The sequence below is a fragment of the Brassica napus genome, unplaced genomic scaffold, assembly GCF_020379485.1.
Source record: "Brassica napus cultivar Da-Ae unplaced genomic scaffold, Da-Ae ScsIHWf_2420;HRSCAF=3128, whole genome shotgun sequence".
NCBI lineage: Eukaryota > Viridiplantae > Streptophyta > Magnoliopsida > Brassicales > Brassicaceae > Brassica > Brassica napus.
The window spans coordinates 10140-23813 of record NW_026015760.1 but is presented as its reverse complement, the minus strand read 5'-3'; the positions used below and the strand labels follow the sequence as shown (position 1 = coordinate 23813).

At 35.3% G+C, this 13674-nt stretch overlaps 1 long non-coding RNA gene and 3 pseudogenes across 1 annotated transcript; 3 read left to right on the top strand and 1 right to left on the bottom strand.

Annotated features, from left to right (window-relative positions):
- Positions 1 to 1385: 1385 nt before the first annotated feature.
- Positions 1386 to 3162, top strand: LOC125601009 (annotated as a pseudogene).
- A 1057-nt stretch (positions 3163 to 4219) lies between these two features.
- Positions 4220 to 5467, top strand: LOC125601012. The gene is made up of 3 exons (XR_007334004.1): positions 4220 to 4571; positions 4781 to 5284; positions 5377 to 5467. It is a non-coding gene; the product is annotated as an uncharacterized LOC125601012 (long non-coding RNA).
- LOC125601011 lies at positions 4737 to 7500 on the bottom strand (annotated as a pseudogene).
- A 3604-nt stretch (positions 7501 to 11104) lies between these two features.
- LOC125601008 lies at positions 11105 to 13062 on the top strand (annotated as a pseudogene).
- The last annotated feature ends 612 nt before the right edge of the window (positions 13063 to 13674 follow it).

Genomic DNA, 13674 nt, shown 5'->3' with positions numbered 1-13674 from the left:
TTCGGATCGTCGGACGACTGAGCTTCTATCAGGGTCGTCGGATTGACTGGTCGTATCAGATGGCTTTATCGGATGAGAGGGTAACCGCCGAGAGAGAAAGAAAAAAATTTAGAGTTATGATGATCAAAGTATCAAAACGAGAAAGAAAAGGAAAATAGGGTTTCTGGTCGATTTTAGAACTCAGGGAATTAGGGAGCTTCGTGCTGATAACGTGTTATAAATTATTGGGAGAAAGTTATTGTCTATCTCTCATCATTATGGAGTCCTTATATATATAGGGAATTACAATAGACCGTCATAGATAAATGGAAAATATACAATCTTAAAGTGATCAGGAAAATGAAATCCTAAGCATACAAAGAAAAAAAAATGTCTAAGCAGAAAAAAATATGCCTATTTGGTTATGACATTCACAAATCGGTCATAAATATTATAAATAAAGTACCCATATCTTACTTATTTTACATATATCACTACGTGAAAAGAAGGCATTAAATTGTGAAACAGAAAATTAATTTTGTCTTCAGTTTTTTTTCCCGGGCATGGATGTTATCCATCGCTCTATTGCATATAACGTGGAGAGTACAAGTAAATATTCTAATATAGGAAAGCAAATCAGTGTGTAAATATTTGAATAGCTTAAGAAAATTGATAACACAAATTTTGTCTTGACGACAAAGTAACATTTCCAATATAGGATAAGTAAATAGAGAAAAAGACAAAAATAGCACTAAATCAAATTTTTGTTCCCAAACTAGCACTCAAGATCAAAAGTCACAAAAATAGCACTTAATGTTTTATCAAAAGTTACACAACTTAGGGTTTAGAGTTAAAAGGGGGGTTTAGGATTTGGGTTTAAAGTTTAGGGTTTAGGGTTTAGAGTTTAGGTTTAGAGTTTAGGGTTTAGGGTTTAGGGTTTAGAGTTTATGGTTTAGGGTTTAGAGTTTAGGGTTTAGGGTTTAGAGTTGAGAAATGAGGTTTTGGAGATAAGATTCAAATTTGAAAAATAAAAAAATTAAAATTTTTAAAGGATAAACTTAGAAAGGTGCTAGTTTGGTCATTTTAGTTTTGGAGTGTTATTTTTATGATATAACTTAGAAATGTGCTATTTTGGAGATTTGCCCAAGTAATATGTATGTAAAAATATTTCAAGAGTTTGAAAATTGATTTTATACCAACAATAAAAAGTTTATAATATCAAAGTTCTCCCGTTATTATTTAACCTTTTTTTTTTCTTAACCGAATCTGGTCAAACTAACCGATAAAAAAAAACCTTCTTAGTAGGAAAATCTTAATTAAGATAATGAGTGCAATTAGGTTAAACTAATAAATAATAAAAAGTCGGCCGTCAACTTCAAACGGATAAGGCATTTCTCTGTCTTTAAAATCATTTCCTTCGTCACAAAGTTTCCCATAAAAATCTCATCGACCGATCGAGAGAGAATCTTTCGTCTTCTATCGAATGGGCGGAGGAAGAGTCATGGCGACGGCGGCGAAGGTGGCTGGAATCGGAGTCGCCAAAGGTGGATTCAGGGGAGGATTCGGAGTCCCCGCGGCGGCGAATGATCAGTTTATCGTGAGAAACACCTCCGCGTCTAAGCCGGTTTCGGCTTCGATTTCATCGGCGGTTCATCCTTCCGTGGAAGAAGACGCGGTGGTCATGCGTAACCGGTCTGGGAAGACGAGTGGGAATTCGCGGAAGTGGAGACGAAGACGATCCCTAGGGTTGTTTTCGACAAGCCTCCGTCTCTTCAGGAGGCTAAAGAAGCCACCGATGATCTCAAAGATGCCCTCAACATGTAAGATCTAATTCCATTACTTCTAATTTTGACTCTCAAACTCGAATTGCGAGCTTTCTACTTTAACAATTGACTTAATTCCAGCAATTTTGATTGATTTAATTGACTTAATTCGAGCAATCTTGATTGATTTTCTCGGTTAGTTTTATGTTCTGTTTGGTTCTTGTTTTTGGTTTAATGGATTATCCAACTCTTAAATCATAAAATTTTAAAAGTTTGTCACTTTGAAACGTGTTAGTTTGATTTATGTTCTTACATCCATTTTATAACTAGTTACATACATCGAGACCTGTTCTTATGTTTGGTTCTTGTTTAATTAGTGATGGAGTGTATTATTTGAAACTTAAAGTATGTCTCTTTGAAACATTTAGTTTGATTTAAGTTCTTATACCCATGTATTTAACTAGTTACATAACTCGAAGCTTGTGCTAATGGTTGACTCTTTTTCTTATGGATTATCCGACCTGTGTTAGGGCGTGTATGGAAGGGTCAAATGAAGTTGGTTCTGTTTCAAGAATGTTTTCAAGTTTTCAACCTTCTGAGAACAGAGCTGTTGAATCAGCTGTTCCACAGGTTGCTCTTAAGGCTTTTGCTTTTCTCAGTGAAAACACCGCCGCGCAGGTATAATCCATCTCTTCTCCTCGCCTTTCTCAGTTCGAATTGTTTCCGTTAAGCTTCACTGGTGCTAGTCTTGAGAGTCTGATCGTTTCTCATTGTACAGTCTGTTGTTACTTCCATTGCGTCTGACCCAAAGGTGTGGGATGCTGTCATGGAAAACAAGGATCTCATGAAATTTCTTGAGACCAACAGTAAGAACTTCCTTTTGGTGTTTTAATGTCTTTTATATGACAAATCAATCTTGACAGAAAGTTTTTTTGTTTTTGTTTCCCGTTTGCAGCTGCTTCAACTAAGGATGAAGCTGACAATGACGACAAATCTGAACTTTCTAGCGAGACTGAAAGTGAAGAAGACAGTGAAGAGAAGCCAATCCAGCTCATGGAGATTCTGCGAGACATGAAGCTGAAAGCTGTTCAAATGATGGAAAATGTATCTTCCTACTTTGGGGTTTGTTCAGGACAGAGACTTTCACAGAGGGTGGACAGGAGAGGAAGAGGATGTTGCTCAACGACCCTACTACTCTCTTTGGATTAGCTGTTTGCGTTATTTCATGGTAGTTCTGAAACGTGCTTAACAAGTTCCAGTTTCCTTTTAAACTTGCCGATATAGCTTATAACTACTGTGTTCTCTTTCTGCTACTTCATTATCGTTTAGAGTTTTTTTTTTTAAACTGTTCTACTTATGTTTGGAATGATTTGGAACTTGCCTTTGATATTTTCATAAATAAAAGTATGCTTTGGTTGAATTATATATGTAATTGCAATTTATAAGTTTATATTCCCATCATGTAAATCAAATGTGTACTAGAAAACTATCATGGTAGCTATGGCTGCATAAGACATTGGGCCCGTTTGTTTCTCCATCTGGATGAGCCATTTGGACGAAAATGAAAGTTTTGTTTGTTTAGACACTAAAGTGCAATTCATTCAGATGGATCATCCGGATGACTTTGGAAATTTAGGCTTAATTTTAAAGTTCATCCAGCTGAACCAATTTGGATCATTTGAATGGAGATGGTTCATTCAAAATAGTATAATGTCTATTATGCCCTTAATATAATTCACAAATTACAAATCTAAACATAATATCATTTTGTCACACACGAAAACTGACAAAACCCAAAAATGTGTTTCCCGCAAAAATCTAAAAACTAATTTTTCACGCCAAAACCCCAAAAACGCATTTTCTCGCCAAAATTGTAAAAACGTGTTTTTCCACAAAAATTCCAAAAACGTGTTTCCCGCAAAAACCGCAAAAACGTGTTTTCATGCCAAAATCACAAAAAACATGTTTTCACGCCGAAACCCCAAAACGCAAATTTCCGTCAAAATCGCAAAAACGTGTTTTCCCGCTAAAATTGCAAAATCTCGTTTTTTCCGCCAAAATTGTAAAAACGCATTTTCACGCCAAAACTCCAAAAACGCGTTTTCCCGCAAAAACCGCAAAAATGCGTTTTTCCGCTAAAACCAAAAAATCTTATTTTCCCGCCAAAACCACAAAAAAACTCGTTAATTTTGAAATAATTATAATGTAAATATATTAGACTAAATAATTAAATGTAACATAGTTAAAATTAATATCAAATAATATTATTAAATCAACACAAGAGTATTTTGGCAATTTGTTTATTAAACTCATTTGGATGGAAATAAAAACAAAGAAACAAACATAAGATCCATTTAGATAATTCATCTAGATGAACTATGTGGATAGACAAACAAACAGTCACAAAAATCTGAATGAATCTTCTGAATAGATCATACAAATACAAATGAATCGAGATGACAATGGTGAAACAAACAGACCCGTTGTAAATTTATAAATTTATACGGTAGTCATTAGGAAGTTACAGCCGGATTTTACTCTTACTAGGGCTTGTTGAGTTTGGCCGGATTTGAGGAAGATTGCCGTGAACATATTGCTCAACATGACCGTGAACAGAGCTAGCAAGGCAAGGCTGTGGAATCAGCGTTGCTTAACAAATCTGATCGTTTGGGATTATTTTGTTCTTACTAATAGCGTTGCTATATGGTTGGCTTAAAAACGACGTCGTCTGCAATACTGTGGGTTCCTACGCTATTGTTGAAAGGAAGTTGGCCGGAATCCAGGAAAGATCCGGCGGCGCTTCTTATTGAGTGGGGTTGTTTTACAACGGTAAAGATCTTGATATCAATCAGTCATTTGCTTAAATGTAACACATTTTGCTTTTAATTTCAATATAAAAATAGGATTTCTATCAATTATTTTGAGATCGCTATATTTCTGCTTGAATCTGTTTCACATTGCCAAAAAAAAATTTGACCTTTTTTGTATGAACAATCCGTATATATTCCTCCGCCTTTGACCTCTCATTTCTCCTGCAGAAGCTTGTCAGAATCTAACGAAGAAGAGCTAAGATCAACCCGTTCCGAATGAAGCAACGTTCGAAACCATCGAGCAGAGGCTTTAGGAACCCTGTTAGGTTGTTCTTATAGTCCACATAGTATATCCCGAACCGGACAGTGTAACCAGAGTTCCACTCCCAGTTGTCTAGCAATGACCACACGAAGTACCCTCTCACATCACAACCATCCTTCCTGCAATACCCCAACCCAATCAGTTTATAACTTCATTTTCTCAGGTTTGTAAAGTCTTATTATTACCTAATGGCAGCTGATAAGTTGGAGAGGTAGTCTCTGTGGAAGCTAATCCTCTTGTCATCTTGTAATGCTTTCTCCATGTCTTTGAATGGGTTGTTCTTCTCATCCATACCGTTTTCTGTGATGAAGAGGAGGGTTCCGTAGACGTCTTTGAGATACACTGCTAGTTTCCTGATTCCCCATGGGACTATGTGTAGCCAGCTTGATCCTGCCTAATGTCATTGTCAAGTAAATGTTTCTCTTCATCAGACTATTGCCCTATTAAGTCAACATCTTCGGTTTTTTTTATCAGAGAAATTTACATACTTTTTCTCCTATAGGTACTCCTCCTCGAAATGCTACAACAATTAGTGAGCAAACAAGAACATCAGTAGTGAAGATATGATCTGAGAGATAGTGTGTGTGTGTATGGATCTTACAGCTTGTGATCACTGCTGCATCAGAAGAAGCATCTTGTAGAATCAGTTTCCTTATCCTTGTTCTGTCGTTCCTTGTGTACAGTGTCGTGTAGTGGTTGATTCCAAAGAAGTCAAATGCCCCTTTTATGGTTTTAGACATCTCTGCTGTTATCTCTGGTAGTCTCTCTTCCACTAGTCTCTTCATTGAAGCTGGATAGTCTCCATTTATTAGAGGATCCATAAACCTATTTTCACATCTCATTCAGTTTCTTCTTTTACTTACTTTCTCTAATGCAAAATTTTCATATACAAAAGTGTATCTTTATTATTTTACCATCCGATCCCAAAATCCATTGCCCTACGAGCTGCATCTCTGTCCTCATCACAATCAGACATTGGCTCAAACCATTTTGCATCTAACGACATCCCTATTCGACCACCTTGTTTCTTCTGCATTTTTACATTTCCCCACATTATATTCTGTGGACCTAAGATGTTCATTTTTTCTGTTATCTGTGTTCTTTACCTTGAAGTGTCTCTGGTATGTGTGGTAAGCAGCGGCGTGAGACAAGAGAATGTTATGAGCTACAACATAAGGCTCCACAGATGACTTCCCTTCCTTACAGAACCAATGTCCCAGAAGCGAGCACCTCCCTGGAGCCTGTATCCCTGTGTCATAGCCTTGGATCGTTAGCCCGCGTGGCTCATTGAAAGTGATCCAGTACTTCACTCTGTCTCCGAATGCTTTGAAACAGGTGAATGCATAACGCTCGAAATCATCCCTGCACACTTTTCTTAGCATTTCATTTTGTCTTCATGATCAGGATTTAGCATTTTACTTACACGACTTGTCTGCTCAGCCATCCTTCATATCTGTCTTCTAAAGCTTGTGGGAGATCCCAGTGATACAATGTCACATAAGGTTTGATTCCTTTGGCTAAAAGTGTGTCTATGAGACTGTTGTAGTACTCAAGCCCATCTGGGTTTACTTCCCCTGTTCCATCTGTTCAAACCCAAGTTTAACATACCTCTTAGGCTTAGCACATCTTAATGAATTAGACTTACTAGGGAATATTCTAGTCCAAGATATAGAGAATCTGTAAGCATCCATTCCCAGATCTTTCATAAGATCTATATCACTCTGTGAAAGCAAAAAAAAAAATCAGAAAAAGTGTTCTTGCTTGTTAGATTCTCTCATTTATTTTTCCTGTTGCGTCTTATCTTAGATTTGTTTGGACATGGTTGCTCTATGGAGAAGCAACCTTATTTTTTTAATCTTCAAGTATAAGTCAACTTATGCTTCTATTTTAGGTAAAACATACATACATGGAATCTATGATATTGATCAACCGTAGTATCCGCATTGCTGAAATCCAATATCTTCCCTGTTGATCAATAACAAATAAACATTAAAATTGGACTTTTCTGGGTTCTCTGTAACTTTTTGTTTGATACCTGGTTTCTTGGTGAAAGTGTCCCATATGCTATCTCCTTTGTTTCCTTCTTCACAGCTCCTTCAAACTGGTTTATTGCAAGAGAGTGTTGTGGGTTGATCAAATATTTGATCATTTGAATCTTTCTTGAATCAGTTTGTAGAAGAAGGAGAAGAATGTCACCTGGTAAGCTGAAGCAAGCTGTCCCGAACAAAACCATCTGGAAAACTCTCTCTGGTAATAGATTCCGAGGAAACTTGCTGACGAGACGCGATGAAGAACAGATACATAACCAGGACGAGTCTCATGATATATTCCATTCGTTGGCTGGCATGAATAAAGGAAAGCGAGACAGAGAAAAGATATAGGAGTGAAATTGTTTGGGAAAGGAAAGATTTGGAGGCAAGAAAGTGTGAGTTATTATGTGCAAAGCAAAAGGGCTCCTCTCTTATGTGAAGGCTCTTCTTTGGTGTTGACATTTGTGTTTCTCTCTTCTTATATTATTGTGTACACGTTGCTTTTACTTCTTCTGCCAAAGACTAAAAGTGTACTCTAAGATGAATATAAGTTTGTTAGTGAGACATTGATTCACTTAAATAAATACCTTTGCTTTTTTGCATTATTATTTTCGTGCAAGGGACTGATGATTTTGTTATTTTTGTAACTCCAACTACAAGGTAATCCAATTGAAAAATAAAGTCTAGTTTATTTTTAGTTGTGTATAGAAATTAATATAAAACTGAAAGCGCGGGTTTATTTTCTTTTTTTTCAATGGTCAAATATTTAGTAAATTTCATATTTCATATATTTGTGTTTTATTTTATAAAAGACTTAAATTTTTATCTTTTTTATCATGTTTCATTTTAAATTACTATTTATGTTTAAAAATTAAACTTTATTTTTTTAATGAATTAAGTTGGTATAACTCTGATGAATTAATTTTATTATGTGGTTAATATTTTATAAAAATATTATATACTTTTAATAAAGATTTATATTTTTCAATGAAAAAATCATTTTTTTATGAATGCTTAATTATATTAAGAAAAAAAAAAAATAAGAATGGTTGAAAAAATTATTTGAACTTGGACTCAATGGCCCAAAGGAAAAAAAAAATGTGAGAATTGGATCTGATTTCTTAATCGGTCCAAATGGCCCAAGAGAGATCTGATGTGGACAGTGGGCTGGATCAAAAAAAAAGGCCCAATATAGATGTGTTATTAATATTACTTGATTGCCCTTAATGAAACATGCAATGTTAGGGGTGGGCATATCGGTTTAGTTTCGGGTTCGGTTTGGGTTCGGTTTGGTTTGGTTAATTTGGGTTTTATAAAACTCAACCCAATTAAAACCAAAGTAGCTTTGATTTGGGTTCGGTTTGGGTTTAGTTTAGTTCGGTTTGGTTTAGATTTAGTTTGGTTTTCTTTAAAAATCTATGAAACAAAAAACAATTAAAGCTCGATAACAAAAATCTTAACCACGCCGAAAGAAGAAATACATAATAAGCAAAGATCAGACTATTTGTAATCTAATTAGTGTAACAAAGACTTGTAAGCATTCCAAACTTATTAACTAAAAGACTATTTGCATCTACCTTTTTGTTTTTATTGATCCTATAATAACTTTGTTACATAATTTAGAGAATGAAAATTGGAGAAGATGAACGAAAAGATATGGCTACGATTTAGATGCTTATAGTCTTTAGGTTTTGTTTCAGTACAATCTTTATGTGTAGGATTATTTGAATCATATTTGGATTTTTTTAAAAAATATATGGAAGTTAAGAAAAAATGAAAAACGAAACTTTAACTAAAGTTTACAATATGTTAACACACACCACACATATCTTTATATATATATAGGTAAAAATATATTGGATTCTGGTTTAGTTTGGTTTGGTTCGGTTAGATCCAATCCAAACCAAACAAACCATTCGGGTTGAGTAAAACATGAACCAATTGGGTTATGTAAAGAGAACGGTTTGGTTTGGTTTGGATTGGATTCTAACCGAACCAAACCAAACTAAACCAATATCAATATATTTTTACCTATCTATATAAAAGATATGTGTGTGTGGTGTGTTAACATATTGTAAACTTTAGTTAAAGTTTCGTTTTTCATTTTTTCTTAACTTCCATATATTTTTTAAAAAATCCAAATATGATTCAAATAATCCTAACACATAAGATTGTACTGAAAACAAAACCTAAAGACTATAAGCATCTAAATCGTAGCCATCTCGTTTCGTTCATCTTCTCAAATTTTCATTCTCTAAATTATGTAACAAAGTTATTATAGGATCAATAAAAAACAAAAAGGTAGATGCAAATAGTCTTTTAGTTAATAAGTTTTGGAATGCTTACAAGTCTTGTTACACTAATTAGATTACAAATAGTCTGATCTTTGCTTATTATGTATTTCTTCTTTCGGCGTGGTTAAGATTTTGTTATCGAGCTTTTAAATTGTTTTTTGTTTCATAGATTTTTAAAGAAAACCAAACTAAATCTAAACCAAACCGAACTAAACTAAAACCCAAACCGAACCCAAATCAAAGCTACTTTGGTTTTAATTGGGTTGAGTTTTTATAAAACCCAAATTAACCAAACCAAACCGAACCCAAACCGAACCCGAAACTAAACCGATATGCCCACCCCTACATTGCATGTTTCATTAAGGGCAATCAAGTAATATTAATAACACATCTAATTGGGCCTTTTTTTTTGATCCAGCCCACTGTCCACATCAGATCTCTCTTGGGCCATTTGGACCGATTAAGAAAATCAGATCCAATTCTCACATTTTTTTTTCCTTTGGGCCATTGAGTCCAAGTTCAAATAATTTTTTTCAACCATTCTTAATTTTTTTTTTTTCTTAATATAATTTAAGCATTCATAAAAAAATGATTTTTTCATTGAAAAATATAAATCTTATTAAAAGTATATAATTATTTTTATTAAAAATATTAACCACATAATAAAATTAATTCATCAGAGTTATACCAACTTAATTCATTAAAAAAATAAAGTTTAATTTTTTAAACATAAATAGTAATTTAAAATGGAAACATGATAAAAAAGATAAAAAATTTAAGTCTTTTATAAAATAAAACACAAATATTGAAATATGAAATTACTAAATATTTTGACCATTGAAAAAAAAAGAAAAATAAACCCGCGCTTTCAGTTTTATATATTTCTATACACAACTAAAATAAACTAGACTTTATTTTCAATTGGATTACCTTGTAGTTGGAGTTACAAAAATAACAAAAATCATCAGTCCCTTGCACGAAAATAATAATGCAAAAAAAGCAAAGGTATTTATTAAGTGAATCAATGTCTCACTAACAAACTTATATTCATCTTAGAGTACACTTTTAGTCTTGGCAGAGAAGAAGTAAAAGCAACGTGTACACAATAATATAAGAAGAGAGAAAACACAAATGTCAACACCAAAGAAGAGCCTTCACATAAGAGAGGAGCCCTTTTGCTTTGCACATAATAACTCACACTTTCTTGCCTCCAATCTTTCCTTTCCCAAACAATTTCACTCCTATATCTTTTCTCTGTCTCGCTTTCCTTTATTCATGCCAGCCAAACGAATGGAATATATCATGAGACTCGTCCTGGTTATGTATCTGTTCTTCATCGCGTCTCGTCAGCAAGTTTCATCGGAATCTATTACCAGAGAGAGTTTTCCAGATGGGTTTGTGTTCGGGACAGCTTCTTCAGCTTACCAGGTGACATTCTTCTCCTTCTTCTACAAACTGATTCAAGAAAGATTCAAATGATCAAATATTTTGATCAAACCACAACACTCTCTTGCCAATAAACCAGTTTGAAGGAGCTGTGAATGAAGGAAACAAAGGAGAGCGATAGCATATGGGACACTTTCACCAAGAAACCAGGTATCAAACAAAAAGTTACAGAGAAACCCAGAAAAGTCCAATTTTAATGTTTATTTGTTATTGATCAACAGGGAAGATATTGGATTTCAGCAATGCGGATACTACGGTGATCAATATCATAGATTCCATGTATGTATGTTTTACCTAAATAGAAGCATAAGTTGACTTATACTTGAAGATTAAAAAAATAAGGTGCTTCTCCATAGAGCAACCATGTCCAAACAAATCTAAGATAAGACGCAACAGGAAAAATAAATGAGAGAATCTAACAAGCAAGAACACTTTTCTGATTTTTTTTTTGCTTTCACAGAGTGATATAGATCTTATGAAAGATCTGGGAATGGATGCTTACAGATTCTCTATATCTTGGACTAGAATATTCCCTAGTAAGTCTAATTCATTAAGATGTGCTAAGCCTAAGAGGTATGTTAAACTTGGGTTTGAACAGATGGAACAGGGGAAGTAAACCCAGATGGGCTTGAGTACTACAACAGTCTCATAGACACACTTTTAGCCAAAGGAATCAAACCTTATGTGACATGTATCACTGGGATCTCCCACAAGCTTTAGAAGACAGATATGAAGGATGGCTGAGCAGACAAGTCGTGTAAGTAAAATGCTAAATCCTGATCATGAAGACAAAATGAAATGCTAAGAAAAGTGTGCAGGGATGATTTCGAGCGTTATGCATTCACCTGTTTCAAAGCATTCGGAGACAGAGTGAAGTACTGGATCACTTTCAATGAGCCACGCGGGCTAACGATCCAAGGCTATGACACAGGGATACAGGCTCCAGGGAGGTGCTCGCTTCTGGGACATTGGTTCTGTAAGGAAGGGAAGTCATCTGTGGAGCCTTATGTTGTAGCTCATAACATTCTCTTGTCTCACGCCGCTGCTTACCACACATACCAGAGACACTTCAAGGTAAAGAACACAGATAACAGAAAAAATGAACATCTTAGGTCCACAGAATATAATGTGGGGAAATGTAAAAATGCAGAAGAAACAAGGTGGTCGAATAGGGATGTCGTTAGATGCAAAATGGTGGTTTGAGCCAATGTCTGATTGTGATGAGGACAGGAGATGCAGCTCGTAGGGCAATGGATTTTGGGATCGGATGGTAAAATAATAAAGATACACTTTTGTATATGAAAATTTGCATTAGAGAAAGTAAGTAAAAGAAGAAGAAACTGAATGAGATGTGAAAAATAGGTTTATGGATCCTCTAATAAATGGAGACTATCCAGCTTCAATGAAGAGACTAGTGGAAGAGAGACTACCAGAGATAACAGCAGAGATGTCTAAAACCATAAAAGGGGCATTTGACTTCTTTGGAATCAACCACTACACGACACTGTACACAAGGAACGACAGAACAAGGATAAGGAAACTGATTCTACAAGATGCTTCTTCTGATGCAGCAGTGATCACAAGAAGCTGTAAGATCCATACACACACACACACTATCTCTCAGATCATATCTTCACTACTGATGTCTTGTTTGCTCACTAATTGTTGTAGCATTTCGAGGAGGAGTACCTATAGGAGAAAAAGTATGTAAATTCTCTGATAAAAAAAACCGAAGATGTTGACTTAATAGGGCAATAGTCTGATGAAGAGAACATTTACTTGACAATGACATTAGGCAGGATCAAGCTGGCTACACATAGTCCCATGGGGAATCAGGAAACTAGCAGTGTATCTCAAGACGTCTACGGAAACCCTCCTGTCTTCATCACAGAAAACGGTATGGATGAGAAGAACAACCCATTCAAAGACATGGAGAAAGCATTACAAGATGACAAGAGGATTAGCTTCCACAGAGACTACCTCTCCAACTTATCAGCTGCCATTAGGTAATAATAAGACTTTACAAACCTGAGAAAATGAAGTTATAAACTGATTGGGTTGGGGTATTGCAGGAAGGATGGTTGTGATGTGAGAGGGTACTTCGTGTGGTCATTGCTAGACAACTGGGAGTGGAACTCTGGTTACACTGTCCGTTCGGGATATACTATGTGGACTATAAGAACAACCTAACAAGGGTTCCTAAAGCCTCTGCTCGATGGTTTCGAACGTTGCTTCATTCGGAACGGGTTGATCTTAGCTCTTCTTCGTTAGATTCTGACAAGCTTCTGCAGAGAGAAATGAGAGAGAGGTCAAAGGCGGAGGAATATATACGGATTGTTCATACAAAAAAGGTCAAATTTTTTTTTGGCAATGTGAAACAGATTCAAGCAGAAATATAGCGATCTCAAAATTACTTGATAGAAATCCTATTTTTATATTGAAATTAAAAGCAAAATGTGTTACATTTAAGCAAATGACTGATTGATGATCAAGATCTTTACCGTTGTAAAACAACCCCACTCAATAAGAAGCGCCGCCGGATCTTTCCTGGATTCCGGCCAACTTCTTTCAACAATAGCGTAGGAACCCACAGTATTGCAGACGACGTCGTTTTTAAGCCAACCATATAGCAACGCTATTAGTAAGAACAAAATAATCCCAAACGATCAGATTTGTTAAGCAACGCTGATTCCACAGCCTTGCCTTGCTAGCTCTGTTCACGGTCATGTTGAGCAATATGTTCACGGCAATCTTCCTCAAATCCGGCCAAACTCAACAAGCCCTAGTAAGAGTAAATCCGGCTGTAACTTCCTAATGACTACCGTATAAATTTATAAATTTACAACGGGTCTGTTTGTTTCACCATTTGTCATCTCGATTCATTTGTATTTGTATGATCTATTCAGAAGATTCATTCAGATTTTTGTGACTGTTTGTTTGTCTATCCACATAGTTCATCTAGATGAATTATCTAAATGGATCTTATGTTTGTTTCTTTGTTTTTATTTCCATCCAAATGAGTTTAATAAA